Raw genomic sequence first — 24108 nt, 5'->3', positions numbered from 1 at the left:
TGGGGTTCTGAAACGACCGTCCGAAAACAGCTCTCCATGCACGGCATCCTGAGCATCCTTAATAGAGACGCAACATTCCAAAACGAAAATTTCAGCCCGCAGCCCAGCCCGCCCCGCCAACGTGCAGCCCGATATGCTGGCCTAGAACTTTGAACAACTGGGGAGCCCTGAGCCATAGCCAAACAATCGACGATACAGAGCCGTAAGAGAGAACGCAACACGCAGTATAACACCTGGTTTGTCCTAAATCCGCACGGAGTGGGGGAGACGACGATTCAGATGTGGTTTGGCAGCTACATTTAATTCATTACCGGGTGAGACTAGATGTTGCTCACTGCAGGCCTTTAAAAGGAAGCATCTCGGCCAGATTTTGTATGATTGTTATGCGTCGACCCAAAATATAGATATAGGTGCTCCCCCGTACAGGGCGTAGTTATGTTGGTGTGTGTGTGTTTTAGATATTTTTGTCCCGCGATCCTTTTTTATGATGTTGGCTAGAGCTCGAGAATGCCCATAAATTTGGATCAGCAAGTGTTCAATACATTACAACGCAACAGGAGCAATCAGCCTTTCGCATGCCGTCCCCTTCACCCCCTCCCCATGTTGTGGACTTGCTATGCATTTACATGGCCTGTTCAAAAATTTATTTATGGTCTTACAGGACCAGAAGCGGTCGTGGCCGAGTGGTTAAGGCGTCTGACTCGAAATCAGATTCCCTCTGGGAGCGTAGGTTCGAGTCCTACCGACCGCGATATGTGCAATTTTACCCCGCAAATCTTCTACGCCCTTCGGGCGAGACCGTGTGGGCACGACGTTCGGTCTTGCCATGACATGTGTATTAACATATTTACTGAAATTACTGAGTTTTGGAAACAGAATTTCGACAGGCACGCACAGTTACCACTCACTATGGAGCCTCCTCCCCCCGTCGTGTTGAAATAGAGGACGTGCTGTGGCAAGGAAGCATTTCATGAAGCGTCATGTTGGTGTTTTGTGTGAACCCGCCCGGGATGCAGTCTCCAGATGCTGTCGGCTTATCTCCTAGTAAGTGGTGCGTGATTGGAGGCTAGGGTCTTGTGCGTAACGAACGGCAATGCAGTCTCGTGACGGTGCCTTAGCGATTCGTGTTACACCAGATGTAAAACGTCTGTTAATATCTTCTTGAGCAACGTCTCTTATGCTCTGATTGTGTTCTGCGGCCTTCTTTGGCGTGCAGCTTAATGCTTAAGACACGGAAGTGGAAAGTGCATGGGACGGGATCGAACCCGGGCCGCCCGCGTGGCAGGCGAGCATCCTACCATTGAACCACCGATGCCCAGTGAGTACGTTTAAACCTGATTACCGGAGGTCGATGGGTCATTACTGAGTTGATTGAGGAGAAGCGAGACTTTTAAGTCGTTTATGCCCTGGAGAAGCAAAGCTCATGTTCAGCTCCTCTAAGCTGTGAAATTTCCTAATCACGCCCCCTCCGTGGTTTTAGCTATTTAGGCGCATTGTCATGGTCTGGATGAAACTAAAGGAGCTTAAGGAGCTAAAGGAGTATTAGTGGTTAGGTAAGTAGTATTTGCCTCATTTCTCGGATAGAAAACCAGGAGAATGGGGATAAAGTTGTTGGCTACGTGGCAATGTGAATGGATTTGATTCGTGATAGGATGACTGCAAAGTATTTTGCAAACGCGTTATGTAAGCAAGTGGTACGGTGACGCGGTGATGCGATTCATCCCCCACCTTACCAGTTGAACTACTAAAACATATCGAACTGCTGAAATAATGATGAAGAGCTGAACAAAAAGTTCACTAGATATTTTCAGCAGTCGCAGATAGTTGAAGCCCGGTTGGCCGTGATCCATGACGTATGTCATCCTACTTGTGTCAATTGGTCCGCTTTTGAGTGTAAGGAGCTGTATTCAAATTGTAAAAATGCATCGGCCGGGAATCGAACCCGGGCCGCCCGCGTGGCAGGCGAGCATTCTACCACTGAACCACCGATGCTAATTGGATGGGTGCAAATCCGATTACCGGAGGTCGTTGGGTCATAATTGAATTGATTGGGAAGTGAGGCCTTACGATATTTACAAACGTTTTACATCTGGTGTAACACGAATCGTTAAGGCCCCTCCACGAGGCTGCACCGCGGCTCGGTGCGCACAAGACCCTAGCCTCCAGCCACCGCACCGCTTACGGGCACTGAGAGATAAGCCGACTGAATATAACAGCGCCTGGAGACTGCATCACGGGCAGATTCACGCCGTACATATTGTGGTATGTATGCAAACGCGCTATGTAGCGCGTTTGCAAAGCACCGCATAATACTGTGCTGTCATATCATCACAAATCCAATCCGTTTACAATGACGTCTCGTCAAAAAAGATAAAGGCATGTTGCCGAGATATCAAACCCAACTAGATTTCCATTCTCGTGGTTTTTATCCGAGGAATAACGCTAATTCTCCTGTCTTGTCTATGCGAATAATGTTCCTCGCTAATGCACTCAACAACTTACGCAAGTTTGTAAATATGCCTTTGTTCAACGTTTCATATACTCTCATTGCGTTCTGCGGCCTTCTTCTCCGGCAGCTCGATGCTTAAGGCACGAAGTGGAAAATGCATCGGCCGGGAATCGAACCCGGGCCGCCCGCGTGGCAGGCGAGCATTCTACCACTGAACCACCGATGCTGAGTGAAGGGGTTTAAACTTGATTACCGGAGGTCGATGGGTCATAATTGAGTTGATTGAGGAGAAGTGGGGCTTCGTGCCTTAAGCAAGAGGAGAAGTCCTTTTCTCTCCGGATAGCCAAAGCTGATCTCCAGTTGCACTGAGCAGTGCGCTCGTCCCTCCTGCCCCTCCGTGGCACAGCCCATGTGGGTGCGTTGTCATGGTCTGAATGAAACTAAAGGAGCCGTCGCCAAGTAGTTACGCGTTCTGAATAGCTATCTGAACTACCGATGCTGAGTGCTTGGGCTCAGACCTGATTACCGGAGATCGTTGGGTCATTATTGAATTGATTGAGAAGAGGCGAGGCCTTAAAGTCGTTTCTGCTCCGGATAAGCAAAGCTCATGTCCAGCTGCTGTAAGCTGTGAACTTGTCCCGCTCCTGCGCCCTCCGTGGCACAGCACATTTGGGTGTTTTGTCAGTCTGAATGAAAGTAAAGGAGCCGTCGTCAAATAGTTCGCACACGCGCACACGCACACGCACACACGCACACGCGCACACGCACACGCACACGCACACGCACACACACACGCACACGCACACGCACACGCACACGCACACGCACACGCACACGCACACGCACACGCACACGCACACGCACACGCACACACACACACACACACACACACACACACACACACACACACACACACACACACACACACACACACACACACACACACACACACACACACACACACACACGTGTGCACTCACGCGCGCACTTGTGGGTACACGCGTTTGGGTTTTTCTGCATCGTGCATAAAATGCACGATGCAGAAAAACCCAACACCCCTGTACTAGACAGATGATCGGTTTAGATTATATACCCAGCACTGCAATCCTGTCAGGGTCAGGAGTTCGGGCGCACATGGCGAGACTGCATCACACGTTAGCAATCACAAGAAAGTAGCCTCCATGGTTACCTTCTTGGCCACCGCAGTTACTTACAGTTACTTTCTTGGCCACCGCACAGGGTGCGGGTTGTGAACCGACCGTCCGAAAAAAACTCCATGCACGACACCCTGAGCCTACATACGCAAGACACCATCCCTGGGTACCGTTTGGGGCTCTGAACGGACCGTCCGAAAGCAACTCTTCATGCACGGCACCCTGAGCATCCGTGCTAGAGACGCAATTGTCAAAAAAATAACAGAAAAAGTTAACCTCAAGCCCAGTCCGCCCCGCCTAGCTAGTGATCCAGCCCGCCCCGCCTAGCTAGCGGTCCAGCCCGCCCCGCGTAGCTAGTGATCCAGCGAGCCAAAGCCCGCTATGTTTTAATGCTGATCCACCACGAGTCCGCAAGTATTCACTTATTGTAAGATGCATTTAATTCCCCCACCTCAATTTTATACCGATGCTTTACATTGGACATGAAATGGCATTTAATTGGCATCTAATACGTAACAATATTTTGGCAACACCTGTGACGTTAACAACATGGCTGGGCTGATATTTTTTGGACAGTTGCGTCTCTGGTATGCATACTCAAAATGCCGTGCGTGGAGAGCCATTTTTGGACGGTCGTTTCCTAGCCCGCAACCCATGCAGTGGCCAAGAAGGTAACCCGTGGAGGCTACTTTCTTGTAAGTACTAACGTGTGGTGCTGTCTTCCCACGTGCGCCTGAGATCAGCCCGCTACGGGTACATCATACATAAACATAAGCGAGAATGTCCATGACAGGATTGCAGTGCGGGGTATATATTCTGAACTGATAATCTGTCTAGCACGGGGTGCTGGGTTTTTCCACCTTGTGCATTTCGTATCACATTTGTCGGTGTGGACGTTGGTCAGACAGTCGCTTTGCCCCATGCTGGGCGGCAGTTTCACGATGCGCGGCACGCAATGCGTGACACGACATTCTATTATCTTGAATCAAAACTGCATCGGCCGGGAATCGAACCCGGGCCGCCCGCGTGGCAGGCGAGCATTCTACCACTGAACCACCGATGCTAAGCGAAGGGGTTTAAACCTGATAACCGGAGGTCGGTGGGTCATAATTGAGTTGATTGAGGAGTGAGGTGAAGTGAGGCTTTAAAGTCCTTTTGTCTTGGGAAAGCCAAAGCAAATCTTCAATTGCTCTAAGCTGTGCGCTTGTCCCCTTCCACCCCAACCGAGGCACAACCCATGTAGGCACGTTGGCGTGATCTGAATGAAACTAAAAGGAGCCGTCGCCAAGTAGTTACGTGTTCTGAAAAACTATTCGACTATCAGTTAGTCTACTGAACATTGCAGATAAGCCTTGGATGTTGAGACGGTGTTGCTGGTCAAGATAAGTTTTTTATGTATCAGGAGTTATGCGTTTAAAAAGTAGTTATATGTCCCAGATTCATGGAAGGTGACAAAAAATTACGGCTATATTCATCCTCCACCTATCCAGTTGAACTATTAAAACCTATCGGAGATTGATAAGTGATGATGAAGAATACAACGGAACTACACTAGAAATTATCAGCAGTCGCAGACAAATGGAGCCCGGGTGGCAATGTGATCCACGACGCATGGCATCCAGCTTGTGTTTAGTGGTCCGCTTTTGAGTGCAAGGAGCAGCGTTTAAATCGCGAAAATGCATCGGCCGGGAATCGAACCCGGGCCGCCCGCGTGGCAGGCGAGCATTCTACCACTGAACCACCGATGCTTAGTTAGTGGGTTTAAACCTGGTTACCGGAGGCCGGTGAGTCATAATTGACTTGATTGAGGAGAAATAAGACTTCTCAGTCCTTTTCTCTCCGCAAAGCCAAAGGAAATGTTCAATTGCTCTAAGCTGAGCGCTTGTCCCCTCCCATCCCAACGGAGGCACAACCACGTGGGTGCGTTGTCATGGTCCGAATGAAACTAAAAGAGCCGTCGCGAACCATTTACGTGTGATTAATAAATGTGGTTACAGCATATGGCTGGCATTGCTTCGCCACTTGCTACGAACCTTGTTCGTAAGGCTACTCTTGCTAAAATCGTATACAATCGTAGAATTCGCGGCACATAATAACTATATTTTGTAAAGTTCATCTCCATCTCTTCAGCGTTCATGTCTCACCTGCAATGTTTATTTTTAACGGTATTCCAATACCTGTTGAGAACCCAATCCCTTGGCGACGACTTTTTTGGCTTCATTCAGACCCCCATCGTACCTACATGGGTTGTGCCAGAGACGGTGCGGGAGGGAGACAAATTTAAAGCTTCGAGTATTTGAACATTAGCTTTGCCTTTCCCGAGACATACAACTTGGAGGAAAGCTTCTTCTCAACCAAGTCAATCATGTTTAAAAAAACAACAACCCATCGACCTCCGGTTATCAGGTTTAATCCCCTTCACTTATCATCGGTGGTTGAGTGGTAGAATGCTGGCCTGCCAGGCGGGTTCGATTCCCGGCCGATGCATTGGATTTTAGGTGACACTAATCAGGGTAGGAAAATGAGCCTCGTGTTGTGCAACAAGAAAAGAACACCATCGCGTGTTGAGGTCTGATACGCCGATGCTAACTGATGCGTGGTATAAGGAGACGGATTTCCCGATTCTGCCTTTTTGGCATGGGTTGGCATTTCTGGCGTTCAAACAGCAGTCCCCATGCATTTGGGAATTAATGCGGCTTCACTTAGACTGACAAAACAGAAGGTAGCACTGTGTACGCTGCAGCCTGGCCAGGTAATGACGCATTTAAAGACAACGAGGCTACCATTTTACAGCGTGCAGCACGTCCAGGCCGGCAAGTATGAGACACGATGATAATCAATGAGAAAAAGTCGAGATCCCTCTGGAAGATACGCCACCATGCGTGACATGAGCTCCCAGCAAACATTCCATATCAACCAACGCCGATGTTTTGATTTAACAACTCGCTGGACATCAACGTCGACAAAAGTTGGCTTAAGGGCACGCCGTGTTAAAGTCAGGTGTCCCTGTGCACGGCAAGCTATCAGCATGTGTTTTATATCAACCACGGCAGTCCCATAAAGCAACTGTGCCGCATTACGTAACCTTGGCGGCTCGAAAGCTCACGACTGGAGACTGCATCGCACGTCAGCCCAAACAGGAAACTAACTCCGGCTGCCGTGTAACGTGCGGCAAGAAAAAGTCCATATCCAAACCGCTCTAATTCAGCAAGATCATTGACACTCCATGTGACGAAGGAATACAATCGAACATGAACTGGCCAGAAGAAAGGAAACTGTTCAGAACGTTTTTATCGTTACATTATTGCGTTTTCTTCCCTGTTACCAAAGTTAATTGTAGCTTATATAAATATATGGATATACGTTATATATATATATATATATATATATATATATATATATGCATATATATATACACGTATATACATATACATTAAATAAACATGCATCGTGCACGTGTGCGCGCGTGTGGGCGTGTGCGTATGCGTGCGTGCGTGCGTGCGTGCGTGCGTGCGTGCGTGCGTGCGTGCGTGCGTGCGTGCGTGTGTACGTGTGTACATGATGTCTATGCAGATTATCAGTTGCTATTTCATTTTTTATCTCGCACCTTTTTTGGACTACGTTACATATGCTGTATTGCAAACAACTGAACTCAGTCACCAGGACTACAACCTACGAACCGGACTTCATAGAAGACGGCCTCAACATTCGGCCTCATTTGCCTACAGACAACAAAACATATTTCCATGAGATAAATCTCAATCTCTCCAGCATTCATGTCTTGTCCGCAAAGTCCATTAGCTTAAATGGTGGTCCCGTACCTATTGAGAACCGGAACTGTTTGGCGACGGCTGTTTTAGTTTCTTTGGGCCATGACAGCGCACCTAAACGAGTTGGGCCACGGAGGGCGCGGGATGGGAAAAAGTTCACCGCTTAGAGCAGCTGGGCATGGGCTTTCCTCATCCGCAGCAGAAAAGAGGTAAAGGCCTCATTTCTGCTAAATCAATTCCACTATGACCCAACGACCTCCGGTAATCAGGTTCGATCCCGATCATTCAGCATCGGTGGTTCAGTGGTAGAATGCTCGCCTGCCACGCGGGCGGCCCGGGTTCGATTCCCGGCCGATGCATTTTCGCCATTTGAACACCGCTTCCAGCCCTCGAAGCGGACCAATCAACACAAGCTGGATGACATGTGTCATGGCTCACATTGCCACCCGGGCTCCATTTATCTGCTACTGCTGATAATACCCAGTGTGTTTCTGTCCCATTCGTCATAAAACAGGCATATTGGCAAATGACATCTTCTCCTCAACATTCAAGTCTGATCTGCAATGTCCATTAGGCTGACTGATTGTCCAAAGCCATTGAGAACACTCATGTCGAATTACATTACAAACGCCAGTCTGAAATGAAGCAGAGGCAGATACTGCCTGTTGTGTCTTTGGACAGGAGCCGATCTCAACAGGTCGTCACAAGGTCATCCCACACAAGAATGACTCCTCTAGTGTCACATCAAGTCCTTTGCAACGGGGAATTCCCTGGTCTTTTCGGATAACTGACATGCCAACGCAGGTAACTGACCTAACGCCATCGTATCGGTTCGTACCTCGCCAGTTGGCGTGGCATTGCGCTCCGTCTTTGATCGGTCTGCCTTTGGTCGTTCCCTGCCTTTTGGAGGGTCGTCTTTGGGTGTGATGTTGGCTTCCGATTGGTTACTGTTTGTGGTCATAGCAGTGCGTTGGCTTGCTTCACCCTTGGACAGATTGGAATGAAAATGACTGTCCTACATCCCTATTGTGATCTGAAATGGCATATAACCGACTTCCGCAAAAAGGCGATCGGCAAGCGAGCGAGCGTGATGCTTAGAACGAAAATGACAGCGTGATGTTGTGGTGACCCAGCACTTTATTGCTGGTCACGCATGGGCGTACATTTGCTCTGGGTCGTCTTAAAAGGCTAATATTATAAGTTTTACGTTAAAGATAAAAAACAGTGTAGAAACATATTCCCATTTTTTGCCTTACCCGGTCATGGGGCAAAGGAGTAGCGGGGCCTAAGAATGCACATCATATAGCGTCGATCCAGACAACCCATGAGTTTCGAACGACACGGAACTTGACAGTGGCCCTGCGTATAGTCATAAATGCTTTAGTGACAGCAAAACACGACGCAGTAGCGCCGCACAGTAAAATGCAAGTGGTCACGCCTCAACAAGGCATCGATAGGCCGCAAAAACCCGAAAAGTGGTGAAGTGCTATTTAATCGTAGAATCCCGGCACATAAGAACTATATTTTACAAAGTACATTTCCATCTCTTCAGCATTCATGTTTTACCTGGAGTGTCCATTATTTTAAATGGTATTCCAATATGTATTGAGAACCCGAACTATTTGGCAACGAATTTTTATCTTCACTCAGACGATGACAACAAACCTATATGGGCTGTGCCGGAGAGGGCGCGAAGGGAGACGACTTCACACATTAGAGTATTTGAACATTAGTTTTGCCTATCCGGAGAGGAAACAACTTAGAAGAATAACTTTTCCTCAATCACTTCAATTATGTTCAAATAAACAACGACACCTTCTCAATATTCAAGTGCTACCAGCAATGCTCATTGGACTGACTGGTAGTCGAATGGCTATTTAGAAGACGTAAGTACTTGGCGACGGCTCTTTTAGTTTCATTCAAACCAAAACAACGTACCCACATGTACTGTGCCACAGAGAGGGCGGGAGGGGACAAGCGCACAGCTTATAGCAATTGGACATTAGCCTTGTCTCACCAGAGAGAAAGGGACTTAAAAGTGTCACTTCTCCTCGATAAACTCAATTATGACCCACCCACCTCCGATAATCAGGTTTGAACCCATTTACTCAGCATCGGTGGTTCAGTGGTAGAATGCTCGCCTGCCACGCGGGCGGCCCGGGTTCGATTCCCGGCCGATGCATTTTCGCAATTTGAACACTGCTTCGCGGACCGAAGCGGACCAATCAAGACAAGCGGGATGATATGTGTCATGGCTCGCATTGCCATCACGGGTCCATTTGTCTAGACTGCTGATACAATTTAGTGTATTTCTGTTCCGTTCTTCATAAAAAGGTATCTTGTAAAGCGACACATTCTCCACATTGAAGCCTTCTCTACAATGCTCATTGGACTGACTGATAGTCGAATAGCTATTCAGAACACGTAACTAGTTAGCGACGGGTCTTTTAGTTTCTTTCAGACCATGACGTCGTAGCTACATGGTTGTGCCCCGGTTGATATGGGAGGGGGATAAACACACAGCTTGGAGCAATGGAAGATTTCCTTTGACTTGGCGGAGAGAAAAGGACTTAAAAGCCCCACTTCTCAATCAACTCAATTATGACTCACCGACCTGCGGTTATCAGGTTTAGGGCCGTTCATTTAGCATCGGTGGTTCAGTGGTAGAATGATCGCCTGCCACGCGGGCGGCACGGGTTCGATTCCTGGCCTATGCAGTTTTGACCCAAGGTGGGTTCTCACAAACCGAGAGCCGTTATACGTATTGTGCACAGTGAATTTTCCACCCAGCATGTGATACAGCGGGTGTCTGATCGTTGTCCACACGGACAAACGTGATATGAAATGCACAAGGTGAAAACCCCAACACCCACGTGCTAGACATATTGTCGCTTTAGATTATATATATACCCAACACTGCAATCCCGTCAGGGACATTCTCGCCGATGAAGCCGTAGCGTGCTGACTTCAGGTGCACATGGAAAGGCGGCATCACACGTTAGCACTCACAAGAGCTAGCACGGTTTAGCACAACGGTTGGCCTTCACGGCTTACTTTCTTACATAAATAAAGGGAACAGACCGGGCAATAAAGCCGGAACACATGTGTCATGCCCCACGTGGCTTATGCCTGAGTGGTCACTGCGCTGCATTCTGGCAATTCAATTGTATTATACAGCGATGTGACCATTTGACAGCGTGTAGCACGTCAAGGCGGGCAAATGTAAGACATGATGATCGAAGAAAAAAGTGGAGATGCCAGGGCAAGATCAGATACCATGTGCGACACAAGCTCCCATTAAAAATGTCATATCAACCAACGCCGATGTTATGATTTACCATCTTGCTGGACATCAACGTCGACGAAGGTGTGCTTGAAAGGAGTTTAAGTCAAGAGTCCCTGTGCACGACAAGCTATCAGCATGTGTTCTTTATCGACCACGTCAGTCCCATGAAGCAACTGCGCCGCATTACGTAACCGTGGCGGCCCCGAACACACACACACACACACACACACACACACACACACACACACACACACACACACACACACACACACACACACACACACACACACACACACACACACACACACACACACACACACACACACACACACACACACACACACACACACACACACACACACACACACACACACACACACACACACACACACACACACACACACACACACACACACACACACACACACACACACACACACACACACACACACACACACACACACACACACACACACACACACACACACACACACGACTGGAGAGACTGCATCATACGTCAGCCCGAACAGAAAACTAACTCCGGCTGCCGTGTCAGGCGCGGCAACAGAAAATCAAAATCCAACTCACCCTTATTCTGAAAAGCTCAGTAACAGTCCACCTTACGAATGAATACAATTGAACATGAACTTACCAGAACCAAAAAAAAAGTTTAGAAGTTTCTCTCTTAACATTGTAGCGTTTGCTTTTACGTTTCTTAATTTTTGTATCATGTATATATATATATATATATATATATATATATATATATATATATATTGTATCGCATATATAAGTTATATATGTATACAACTTTCAATCGTCATTGACGCTATCATATATTGAAGGCACAAAGCCTTGAGTAAACGACCCAATCCTAAGCCGCCTATGTCGTTAAGGCGGAATTTGCCGTGGTCTTAATTATGCTAAAATAAACTACGATAACGCACCGACCTCTGGTAATCGGGTTTAAACCCATTTACGCGGTCGGCCCGAGTTCGATTCCCGGCCGATGCATTTTCGCGATTTGAACACCCGAAACGGACCATAAAACAAGCAGAAGAACATGTCTAATGCCTCGCATCGCCGACCGGTTTCACTTGTTTGAAACTGCTGATAATGATTAGTGTATTTCCGTTTTGTTTTTCATCGGCGCTTAATGAGCTTAATAGGTTTTATTACTTTTACTAGATTAGGTGGAGGCTGAATACAGCGGCAATTTTTCGTCACATTTCGTGTATCTTGGGCATATAAATGCTTTTCAACCGTAGAACTCAATACGTAAAACAACGTATATTGACAAGGTACGTCTTTTCAACATTGAAGTCTTCACTGCAATATCCATTATACTCACTGGTGGGTTTATAGCTATTCAAAACACATAGCTACTTGGCGACGGCTCCTTCATTTTCATTCAGACCAAAACAACGCAACTACATGGATTGTGCTACGGAAGGGGGGGGGGGGGAGGCGGGAGTGGGACAGGCACGTGGCTACGTTCCCGCTTATATTCCCTCTCAGTTATGACCCACCGGCCTTCGGTAATCAAGTTTAAACCCATTCACTTAGCATCGGTGGTTCAGTGGTAGAATGCTCGCCTGCCACGCGGGCGGCCCGGGTTCGATTCCCGGCCGATGCATTTTCGTCATTTGAACACTGCTTCCATCCCTCGAAGCGGACCAATCAACACAAGCTGGATGACATGTGTCATGGCTCACATTGCCACCCGGGCTCCATTTATCTGCTACTGCTGATAATACCCTGTGTGTTTCTGTCCCATTCTTCTTAAAACGGGTATATTAACAAATGACATCTTCTCCTCAACATTCAAGTCTGATCTGCAATGTCCATTAGGCTGACTGATTGTCCAAAGCCATTCAGAACACTCATGTCGAATTACATTACAAACGCCAGTGTGAAATGAAGCAGAGGCAGATACTGCCTGTTGTGCCTTTGGACAGGAGCCGATCTCAACAGGTCGTCACAAGGTCATCCGACACAAGAATGACTCCTCTAGTGTCACATCAAGTCCTTTGTAACGGGGAATTCCCCGGTCTTTTCGGATAACTGACATGCCAACGCAGGTAACTGAACTAACGCCATCGTATCGGTTCGTACCTCGTCAGTTGGCGTGGCATTGTGCTCCGTCTTTGATATGTCTGCCTTTGGTCGTTCCCTGCCTTTCGGAGGGTCGTCTTTGGGTGTGACGTTGGCTTCCGGTTGGTTGCTGTTTGTGGTCATAGCAGTGCGTTGGCTTGCTTCACCCTTGGACAGATTGGAATGAAAATGACTGTCCTACAACCCTATTGTGATCTGAAATAGCATATAACCGACGTCCGCAAAAAGGCGATCGGCAAGCGAGCGAGCGTGATGCTTAGAACGAAAATGACAGCGTGATGTTGTGGTGACCCAGCACTTTATTGCTGGTCACGCATGGGCGTACATTTGCTCTGTGTCGTCTTAAAAGGCTAGGATTGTAAGTTTTACGTTAAAGATAAAAAACAGTGTAAAAACATATTCCCATTTTTTGCCTTACCCGGTCATGGGGCAAAGGAGTAGCGGGGCCTAAGAATGCACATCATTTGGCGTCGATCCAGACAACCCATGAGTTTCGAACGACACGGAACTTGACAGTGGCCCTGCGTATAGTCATAAATGCTTTAGTGACAGCAAAACACGACGCAGTTGCGCCGCATAGTAAAATGCAAGTGGTCACGCTTCAACAAGGCTTCGATAGGCCGCAAAAACCCGAAAAGTGGTGAAGTGCTATTTAATCGTAGAATCCCGGCACATAACTATATTTTACAAAGTACATTTCCATCTCTTCAGCATTCATGTTTTACCTGGAGTGTCCATTATTTTAAAGGGTATTCCAATATGTATTGAGAACCCGAACTATTTGGCAACGAATTTTTATCTTCACTCAGACGATGACAACAAACCTATATGGGCTGTGCCGGAGAGGGCGCGAAGGGAGACGACTTCACACATTAGAGTATTTGAACATCAGTTTTGCCTATCTGGAGAGGAAACAACTTAGAAGAATAACTTTTCTCAATCATGTCAACTATGCTCAGGCAAACAACAACGTCTTCTCAATATTCAAGTGCTAAGAGCAATGCCCACTGGACTAACTGGTAGTCGAATAACTATTTAGAAGACGTAGCTACTTGGCGACGGCTCTTTTAGTCTCATTCAAACCAAAACAACGTACCCACATGTACTGTGCCACAGAGGGGGCGGGAGGGAGACAAGCGCACAGCTTAGAGCAATTGGACATTAGCTTTGGCTAACCAGAGAGAAAGGGACTTAAAAGTCTCACTTCTCATCGACCAACTCAATTATGACCCACCCACCTCCGATAATCAGGTTTAAACCCCTTCACTCAGCATCGGTGGTTCAGTGGTAGAATGCTCGCCTGCCACGCGGGCGGCCCGGGTTCGATTCCCGGCCGATGCATTTTCGCGACTCGAACGCTGCTCCTCACACTCAAAAGCGGACCAATGAACACAAGCTGGATGCCATGCGTCGTGGATCACATTGCCACCTGGACTCCATTTGTCTGCGACTGCTGATAATACCCAGTGTATTTCTGTTGTGTTCTTCATCATCACTTCATCAGTTCGATAGGTTTTAATAGTTCAACTGAATAGGTGGAAGACTAATATAGCTGCAATTTTTCGTCACCTTCCATGAATCTGGGGCATGTAACTACTTTTTAACCGGATAAATCCTGATGCATAAAAAACATATCTTGACCAGCAACATCTTCTCAACATCCAAGGCTTACCTGCAATGTTCATTATGATAACTGATAGTCGAATAGCTACTCAGAACACGTAACTACTCGGCGACGGCTCCTTTAGATTATTCACATCATGCCAACGTGCCTACATGGGTTGTGCCTCCGTTAGGGTGGGAGAGGACAAGCGCACAGCTTTGAGCAATTGAATATTTTCTTTGGCTTTCCGAGGAGAAAAGGACTTTGAAGCCTTACTTCACTTCACTCGATCAACTCAATTCTGACCCACCGACCTCCGGTAATCAGGTTTAAACCCATGTACTTAGCATCGGTGGTTCAGTGGTAGAATGCTCGCCTGCCACGCGGGCGGCCCGGGTTCGATTCCCGGCCGATGCAGCTTTACCCCAAGGTGGATTCTCACAAATCGAATGCCGCTATGCGTATCGTGCACAGTGAAGCTGCCACCCAGGATGTGATACAGCGGCTGTCTGATCGTCGTCCACACCGACAAACGTGATATGAAATGCACAAGGTGGAAAAACCCAACATTCTTGTTCTAGAAAGATTGTCGGTTTAGATTATATACCCAGCACTGCAATCCCGTCAGGGACATTCTCGCTGATGCGCCCGCAGTGTGCTCACTTCAGGTGCACATGAGGAGGCGGCATCACACGTTGGCAGTCACAAGAAAGTAGCCTCCACGGTTTACTCTCTTACATAATAAATAAATGGAAATACGCTGGGAAATAAAGCCGGAACACATGTGCCATGCCTCACGTCGCCACCCGGGCTCCATTCGTTTGAGACTGCTGATGATAACTAGTCTTAGCTTTAGTCTTAGCTTTAGCGCAATAGGTTTTAGTAGTTCTGTTAGATTATGTGGAGGCAGAATACAGCTGCAATTTTCCGTTACATTTATTGGACACTGCGCTGCAATCTGGCCATTCATTTTTATAATACAGCGGTGTTACCATTTGACAGCGTGTAGCACGTCAAGGCTGGCAAATGTAACACATGATGATCGAAGAAAAAAAGTCGAGATGCCAGTGGAAGATCAGATATCATGTGCGACATAAGCTCCCATTAAAAATGTCATATCAACCAACGCCGATGTTATGATTTACCATCTCGCTGGACATCAACGTCGACAAAGGTGTGCTTTAAAGGAGTTAAGTCAAGAGTCCCTGTGCACGATCAGCTATCAGCATGTGTTCTACATCAACCACGGCAATCCCATAACGCAACAGCGCCGCATTACGTAACTGCGGCGGTCCCGAACACACACGACTGGAGAGACTGCATCACACGTCAGCCCGAACAGGAAACTAACTCCAGCTGCCGTGTCAGGCGCGGCAACAGAAAATCCAAATCCAAATCACCCTTATTCTGAAAAGCTCAGTAACAGTCCACCTTACGAATGAATACAATTGAACATGAACTTACCAGAAAAAAACCTTCAGAAGTTTCTCTCTTAACATTGTAGCGTTTGCTTTAACGTTTTTTAATTTTTGTATCATGTATATTTTTGGTACCATATATATGTTTTTTATCGTTTATATAAGTTGCATATGTATATAACTCAACTGTCATTTATGCTATCATATACTGAAGACACAAAGCCTTGAGTAAAGCAACCAATCCTGAACCGCCTATGTCGTTAAGGCGGAATTTGCCGTGGTCTTAGTTATGTTAAAACAAACTACAATAACGTACCGACTTCTAGTTATCAGGTTTAAAGCCATTTACGCGGTCGGCCCGAGTTCGATTCCCGGCCGATGCATTTTTGCGATTTGAACACCCAAAGCGCACCAATAAACGCAAGCGGAAGGACATGTCTAATGCCTCGCATCGCCGACCGGTTTCATTTGTTTGGGACTGCTGATCGTGATTAGTGTATTTCCGTTCCGTTTTTCATCGGCACGTAATGGGCTCAATAGGTTTTATTTCTTTTAATAGATTAGGTGGAGGCTGAATACAGCTGCAGTTTTTCGTCACATTCCGTTAATCTTGGGCATACAACTGCCTTTCAGCCGTACAACTCAATACGTAAAACAACATATATCGACAAGGTACATCTTATCAACATTCAGGTCTTCACCGCCACACCCATTAGACTGACTGGTGGTCAAATAGCTATTCAGAACACATAACTACTTGGCGACGGCTCCTTCATTTTCATTCAGACCAAAACAACGCAACTACATGCGTTGTGCCACGGAGGGGGCGGGGGGGGGAGGGGGCGGGAGTGGGACAGGTGCATGGCTGTGTTCCCGCTTATGTTCCCGCTCAATTATGACCCATCAACCTCCGGTTATCAGCTTTAAAACCCTTCACCTAGCATCGGTGGTTCAGTGGTAGAATGCTCGCCTGCCACGCGGGCGGCCCGGGTTCGATTCCCGGCCGATGCAGTTTCGCAATTTGAACACTGCTTCGCGGACCAAAGCGGACCAATCAAGACAAGCGGGATGACATGTGTCATGACTCACGTTGCCAGCACGGCTCCATTTGCCTACTACTGCTGATAATACCTATTGTATTTCTGTTCCGTTCTTCATAAAAAGGTATCTTGACAAGCAACATCTTCTCAACATTGAATCCTTCTCTGCAATGCCCATTAGACTGGCTGATAGCCGAATAGCTATTCAGAACACGTAACTAGTTGGCGACGGCTCTTAGTTTCATTCAGACCATGACGTAGCTACATGGTTGTGCCTCGGTTGGGATGGGAGGGGGATAAGCACACAGTTTAGAACAATTGAAGGTCAATTATCAGCTCAATTATGACTCACCGGCCTTCGGTAATCCTGTTTAAACGCCTTTACTTAGCATCGGTGGTTCAGTGGTAGAGTGCCCGGGTTCGATTCCCGGCCGATGCAGTTTTGACCCAATGTGGGTTCTCACAAATGCTGCACGTGTCCTGGTGCCAGGTTCGATGGTGTTGTGCACAGTGAATCTACCACCCAGAATGTGATACAGCGGCTGGCTGATCAACGTTCACTCCGACAAACGTGATATAAAATGCACAAGGTGGAAGACCCAACACCCCTGTGCTAGACAGATTGTCGTTTTTATATACCCAGCACTGCAATCCTGTCAGGGACATTCTCGCTGATGTAGCGGTAGCGTGCTGACTTCAGGTCACATGGGAAGGCGTCATCACAAGTTAGCACTCACAAGAAAGTAGCCTCCACGGTTTACTTTCTTATATAATAAATACATGGAAATACACCGGGAAATAAAGCCGGAACACATGTGCCATGCCTCACGTCGCTACCCGGGCACCATTCGTTTGAGACTGTTGATGGTAGCTAGTCTTAGCTTAAGTCTTAGCTTTAGCTCAGTTGGTTTTATAAGTTCTATTAGATTATGTGGGGGAAGAATACAGCTACAATTTTCCGTTACATTCCGTGGACACTGCGCTGCAATCTGGCTATTCATTTTTATAATACAGCGACGTTGCCATTTGACAGCGTGTAGCACATCAAGGCCGGCAAAGGTAAGCCATCATGATCGAAGAGAAAAAGTCAAGATGCCAGTGGAGGATCAGATATCATGTGCGACATAAGCTCCCATTAAACATTCGACATCAACCAACGCCGATGTTATGATTCACCATCTCGCTGAACATCAACGTCGACAAAGGTGTGCTTCAGTGCATGCGAGTTAAAGTCAAGCGTCCCTGTGCACGACAAGCTATCAGCATGTGTTCTTTATCAACCACGCCAGTCCCATGAAGCAACTGTGCCGCATTACGTAACAGTGGCGGCCCCGACCACACCCGACTGGAGAGACTGCATCACACGTCAGCCCGAACAGGAAACTAACTCCGGCTGTCATGTCAGGCGCGGCAACAGAAAATCCGTATCCAAATTACCCTAATTCTGAAAGATCAGTACTGGTCCACCTTACGACTGAATACTATTCAACATGAACTTATCAGAACAAAATAAACCGTTCAGAAGTTTCTCTCTTAACATTTTAGCGTTTGCTTTTACGTTTCTTGATTGTTGTATCATATATATTTTTGTATCATATATAGATTGTATCATGTATAAGTTATATATATATATATATATATAAAACTTTCATTTGCCATTTATGCTATCATATATTGGAGACACAAAGCCTTGGGTAAACAAACCAAGCAGACACAAGCGGAAGGACATGTCTAATGCCTCGCATCGCGGAACAGTTTCATTTGTTGGGACTGCTGATCATGATAAGTGTATTTCCGTTCCGTTTTTCATCGGCACCTAAGGAGGTTAATAGGTTTTATTTCTTTTATTAGATTAGGTGGAGGCTGAATACAGCTGCAGTTTTCGTCATATTCCGTCAATCTTGGGCATATAACTGCTTTTCAACCGTACAACTCAATACGTAAAGCAACGTGTATTGGCAAGGTAAATCTTTTCGACATTCAAGTCTTCACTGCAATGTCCATTAGTCTGACTGGTGGTCAAATAGCTATTCAGAACACGTAGCTACTTGGCGACGGCTCCTCCATTTTCATTCAGACCAAAACAACGTGACTGCATGGGTTGTGCCACGGAGTGGGCGGGAGGGGGACAAGGGCGTGGCTATGTTCCCGCTGATATTCCCGCTCAATTATGACCCACCGGCCTCCGGTAATCAGGTTTAAACCCCTTCACTTAGCATCGGTGGTTCAGTGGTAGAATGCTCGCCTGCCACGCGGGCGGCCCGGGTTCGATTCCCGGCCGATGCACCTTTGGTTCAAGATAAGCTTGTACAAATCGTCATAATCGTGTCATAATCGTGTTGACTGAGAAGAAGTGGGGCTTTTAACTCCTTTTCTCTGCGGATAGCCAAAGGAAATCTTCAACTGCTCGAAACTTTGTGCTTGTCCCCCTCCTGCCGTATCCCAACCGAGGCACAACCATGTAGGTACGATGTCATGGTCTGAATGAAACTAAAAGAGCCGTCGCCAACTATCTACGTGTTCTAAATGGCTGTTCGACTATCAGCCATTCTAACAGGCATTGCAGGTAAGACTTGAATGTTGAGGAGAAGATATTGCTTGCCAGTATGTCTTTCCATGAAGAAGGGAACAGAAATACATAGGGTATTATCAGCAGTCGCAAGCAAATTAAGCCCGGGTGGCGAGGTGAGCCATGATACATATCATCGTGCTTTTGTTGATTGGTCCGCTTCGAGGGCTGGAAGCAGTGTTCAAATGGCGAAAATGCGTCGGCCGGGAATCGAACCCGGGCCGCCCGCGTGGCAGGCGAGCATTCTACCACTGAACCACCGATGCTAAGTGAGTGGGTTTAAACCTGATAATCGGAGGTCAATGGATTGTGGTTTATTTAAACATAATTTTGTGGTTTAAACATAATTTTAAACATAATTTTCATATTTAAACATAACTATTTCAACATAATTCACTTGGTTGAGAAGTTATACTTCTAAGTTGTTTCTTCTCCTGATAGGCAAAGCTCATGTTCAACTGCTCTAAGCTGTGATCTTGTCCCCCTCGCGCGCCCTCCGTGGCACAGCCCATGTAGGTAAGTTGTCATGATTTGAATGAACTAAGGAGCCGTCGCCAAGTAGTTTATGTTCTCATGCGGCATTGGACTACTATTTAAACTAATAGACATTAGAGATAAGACATGAGTGCTGAAGAGATTGAGATGTTCATTGTAAAGTGCAGTTCTTATGTGTCGGGAATTCTACACGATTAAAAAGCAACGTCATGATGAAGGTTTACAAAAAGCGACGAAGCAATGCCAACTATCTTCTGCATCCACCTTCGTGAGCTGCGTTGATGGGAACTGTAGGAACTGGTGGAGATATGAGGCACAGATAAGGGCCAGTTATTATCAGCAGTGTCAAAATAATTGAAAAACCCGGCTGGAAATGTAAGGTATGACGCATGCCAGTCTTGTGTTGATTGTTCCGCTGCGTGTAGTATAGGCAGTGTACAGGTTCCAAAACTGTATCGGCCGGGAATCGAACCCTGGCCGCCCGCGTGGCAGGCGAGCATTCTACCACTGAACCACCGATGCTGAGCGAAGGGGTTTCAACCTGATTCTCAGAGGCCGGTGGGTTAATGTTTATTTAAACAAAGTGCGTTGATTGATGATCTTCCAAGACTTTTTCTTTCCTGATAGATGAGGCTTATATCCAGCTGCTCTAAGCTGTGAACTTGTCCCCCCACCCTCTCCGTGGTACTGGAGCCGTCGCCAGGGTGTTTGGGTTCTCAACGGGTGTTGGTCAAACAGTTAAACTATAGACATTGCAGATAAGACATGAATGCTGAAGAGATTGAGATTTACCTCAAAAAGATATATTTTGCTCGACATAGGCAGTTGTGGTCGTCTTCTTTGGAATCAGATCCTTAGATGAGAGTTGGAAGGGAGGGGAGCAGCCAGAGGGAGGCAGAGTTGTGGCCCAGGAGAAATAGAACGGGATAGCTCAGAGGTCTCAGAAAATCGGCGTTGACCGCGATAAAGCTTTGCATGTACATTGGTGTGTATATGTAAAGTGAGGTGTGTGCACGCACATGTACACACCTCATTGTACATTCAGATGCTTTGGGAGGTGGTCGGTAGTGCAAGCCTGTGTCGGTCACTGGAAGACTGCCAGTACAAACCACTCCTGCCACAACCTTATCCGCGTGTGCAACGCGCCCGGGAAACATAGTCGTGAAGTTATCGTCCTGTGCGTGAAACCTATGGCTGCAGTCTCCCCGGTTACGGCCTTTAGTAGGGGCCATCACCAGTGCACTGGGTGGTATTGCGGATTGTCCGGGAGCAGTGTGTTGTTTGGAAGCCTTTTGATGCAGCGTAACGCGGCTTGCCGGCTTGAATGGGTACTCGAGTCTTCTCGTCGTAACTTTGGTGTTACAGTTTCTTGACGGGGCTGCTAAACATGTTGTTAAACGGTCGCATCGGTGTATCAGAGATGTGAACACGCGGTCGAGTGGAAGGGGGGGGGGGCAAGTTGCTCAAAATGCACAGCTTTAAGTGAACATCGTATTATAAAAGAATAACAGCCTACATTTTCAAAGCTATGGCCTGATTTCATTGGGCAGCAATTAGTCCTTGCAACAATATACTGCACTTCGCTACAAATGCAACTATGCGCTGCACTTGGCTGCAAATGCAACTATACACTGCACTTGGCTGCAAATGCAGCTATACACTGCACTTCACTACAAATGCAACAATACACTGCACTTGGCTACAAATGCAATTATACGCTGCACTTGGCTGCTGTTGTGAACGTGTGGAACACCCAGCCTTTCTTGGTTTACAAAACGAACCATGCATCAAAAATCACAATTAATCCGTATGATTCATGAAATGCGTGGGAAACTGTGGGCGAATTTGCTCAATCTTCCCTCGCTTGTCGATACAGCCAGCAGTTACTGTTGTACCAAGTACGCGACAGCTGTCGAAACTGGATAAGTCGTTGCATAGAGCTTATTCATCTGTATCTGCAGGAGATGCAATTTGCGACCACGACTACAGGGCTCCTACACAATACGGGTTTCCTTAACTGCGATTGTCAATATTTTTCGCCTTTTTTGCACGAGGGCTTATGTTCCATGTGAATTGTTTACTCTTCGAATATTGTCTCCATGCAGCTCTGTGTGAAAAAATCGCCGCTTATGGCGCCATTGAGGCATTTCATAAAGATGGAAAGTGACAGTCTGTACGCTTTAAAAACGCAGAAAGGGTTCCTGAAAATTATTTGAGCAACGTCTTGTTTGAAAGTAATTATTGCTGCCACATGCAACAGTATGCCAGTTTTTTCATGATGTTAAATGTCAATGCAGGCACTGGAGGGACACATATTTATACGCAAAATACTATTGCCTTCCCTGCTTTCATGTGGCTTGCACGCGGCACAACACAAACCGCGCGGCAAAGGTTATTAGTTGGAAAGTGGATAGTGGCAAGAGTGAAATGCGCATCAATTCAAAGCTACCATGCGGTTTTATGTGGTGCGGTTGCACGATATGCCCACTTAAGAACAGCAAACACCATATGAGGAAATTATGATTAATTAAATAAATATCAAATTAAAAAAGGACGACTGGCTGTTGTTCTTCAATGATAAATTTGACATTGCGGCCATTGTGACGCGGTCAAATCCTGATTGAGCTTATGTACTTTGCAGTGAACTCACACTTTCCATGACTTAAAGCATCCAGCATTGTTTACCCTGTCAGTGCGAAGTTACCAGTGGATGCATTCAATTTTACAGGAAATGGCCCGTGGTTTATTAAGATGACGTAGAAGGATGAAATCTTTAGAGTATTTTGGTGAGAGACGAATTTCGTTTTCACCCTCTTCCTCCTCATTTGCGGCTGAAAACTGTTATCACAGTGTTTAATATCTACTTTGGTGCATAATAAATTCTACTGTGCAGATACTTTGCTGCTTTCTGAGTAATATCACTCGTGTTAGCAAAACAGTGCCATGTATTTGATGACAATAACATGCTATTTTGTGCAATATGTGTTGCGTAGGTCAGAAATGAAGGGGTATCTCAAATGTGTATTGCAATTAATTAATACTTTCAGGCCATTGATGAATCAGCATCATAACATAGCGGGCTTGTGGCTGGCTGTACCGCCGCTAAGCGGGGCGGGCTGGACTGCGAGCTTATATTTTTTTTTGGAAGTTGCGTCTTCTGGTATGGACGCTCAGGGTGCCGTGCATGGATAGTCGCTTTCGGACGGTCGGTTCACAGCCCGCACCCGGTGCGGTGGCCAAGAAAGTAACCCCGTGGAGGTTACTTTCTTATGAGTGCTAACTTGTGATGCAGTCTCCCTAAGTGCACCTGAATTCAGCTTGCTGCGGTTACATAAGCGAGAATGTCCCTGACCGGATTGCAGCGCTGGATATGTAATCTGAACAGGTAATCTGTTCAGCCCAAGGGTGCTAGGTTTTCCGCCTTGTGCATTTTATGTCAGGTTTTTCGGCGTGGACGTCGATCACACAGTTGCTGTATGTCGTGCTGGGTGGAAATTTCACCGTGCACGGCCCAGAACACAGCTTTCGATTCGTGAGACCTATCTTGAATCAAAACTGCATCGGCCGGGAATCGAACCCGGGCCGCCCGCGTGGCAGGCGAGCATTCTACCACTGAACCACCGATGCTGAACTAAGGGGTCTAGACCTGATAACCGGAGGTCGTCGGTCATAATGAAATTGATTGAGAAGTGAGGCTTTTAAGCCATGTCTGCTCTGGATAAGCAAAGCTCATGTTCAGCTGCTCTAAGCTGTGAACATTTTTCCCTCCCGCGCCCTCCGTGTGACAGCCCATTTAGGTATGCTGTCACGTTCTTAATGAAACTAAGGGAGCCGCGCCAAATAGTTTGGGTTCTCAATAAGTATTGGAGTTCTATTTAAGAAAATGGACAGTGCAGACAAGACATGAATGCCGAAGAGATTGAGATTTCCGTTTATTGATTTTTTTAACGTAAGCAGTTGAAGTCGGGTGCTGAGGTCGTCTCCTGTGAAGTCAGATCCATAGGTTGTAGTCCTGGTGAGTTCAGTTATTATGATACAGGATATGTAATGTGGTCCAAAAAAGGTGCGAGAGAAATAAGAAAATAGGAATTTATAATTTGTATACACATGACGTAAACACGCACGCGCGCACGCACGCACGCGCGCATGCACGCACGCGCGCGCGCACGCGCGCACGCACGCACGCACGCACGCACGCACGCACGCACG

The 24108-nt window shown here is 46.8% G+C and overlaps 8 non-coding genes across 8 annotated transcripts; all 8 read left to right on the top strand.

The window, feature by feature from the left end:
- Positions 1 to 669: 669 nt before the first annotated feature.
- Positions 670 to 751, top strand: TRNAS-CGA (transfer RNA serine (anticodon CGA)). The gene has a single exon. It is a non-coding gene; the product is annotated as a tRNA-Ser (tRNA).
- A 6910-nt stretch (positions 752 to 7661) lies between these two features.
- TRNAG-GCC (transfer RNA glycine (anticodon GCC)) lies at positions 7662 to 7732 on the top strand. The gene has a single exon. It is a non-coding gene; the product is annotated as a tRNA-Gly (tRNA).
- A 1752-nt stretch (positions 7733 to 9484) lies between these two features.
- On the top strand, positions 9485 to 9555 carry TRNAG-GCC (transfer RNA glycine (anticodon GCC)). Its single transcript has one exon. It is a non-coding gene; the product is annotated as a tRNA-Gly (tRNA).
- Positions 9556 to 12224: 2669 nt separating this feature from the next.
- Positions 12225 to 12295, top strand: TRNAG-GCC (transfer RNA glycine (anticodon GCC)). Its single transcript has one exon. It is a non-coding gene; the product is annotated as a tRNA-Gly (tRNA).
- A 1749-nt stretch (positions 12296 to 14044) lies between these two features.
- On the top strand, positions 14045 to 14115 carry TRNAG-GCC (transfer RNA glycine (anticodon GCC)). Its single transcript has one exon. It is a non-coding gene; the product is annotated as a tRNA-Gly (tRNA).
- Positions 14116 to 14723: 608 nt separating this feature from the next.
- TRNAG-GCC (transfer RNA glycine (anticodon GCC)) lies at positions 14724 to 14794 on the top strand. The gene has a single exon. It is a non-coding gene; the product is annotated as a tRNA-Gly (tRNA).
- Positions 14795 to 16735: 1941 nt separating this feature from the next.
- Positions 16736 to 16806, top strand: TRNAG-GCC (transfer RNA glycine (anticodon GCC)). The gene has a single exon. It is a non-coding gene; the product is annotated as a tRNA-Gly (tRNA).
- Positions 16807 to 19050: 2244 nt separating this feature from the next.
- TRNAG-GCC (transfer RNA glycine (anticodon GCC)) lies at positions 19051 to 19121 on the top strand. The gene has a single exon. It is a non-coding gene; the product is annotated as a tRNA-Gly (tRNA).
- Positions 19122 to 24108: the final 4987 nt, after the last annotated feature.

The sequence above is a fragment of the Pollicipes pollicipes genome, unplaced genomic scaffold (genome assembly GCF_011947565.3).
Source record: "Pollicipes pollicipes isolate AB1234 unplaced genomic scaffold, Ppol_2.1 Scaffold_6052;HRSCAF=7182_pilon_pilon_pilon, whole genome shotgun sequence".
Classification (NCBI taxonomy): Eukaryota; Metazoa; Arthropoda; class Thecostraca; order Pollicipedomorpha; family Pollicipedidae; genus Pollicipes; species Pollicipes pollicipes.
The sequence above is the reverse complement of the archived record's forward strand: the minus strand, read 5'-3'. Positions and strand labels throughout refer to the sequence as shown.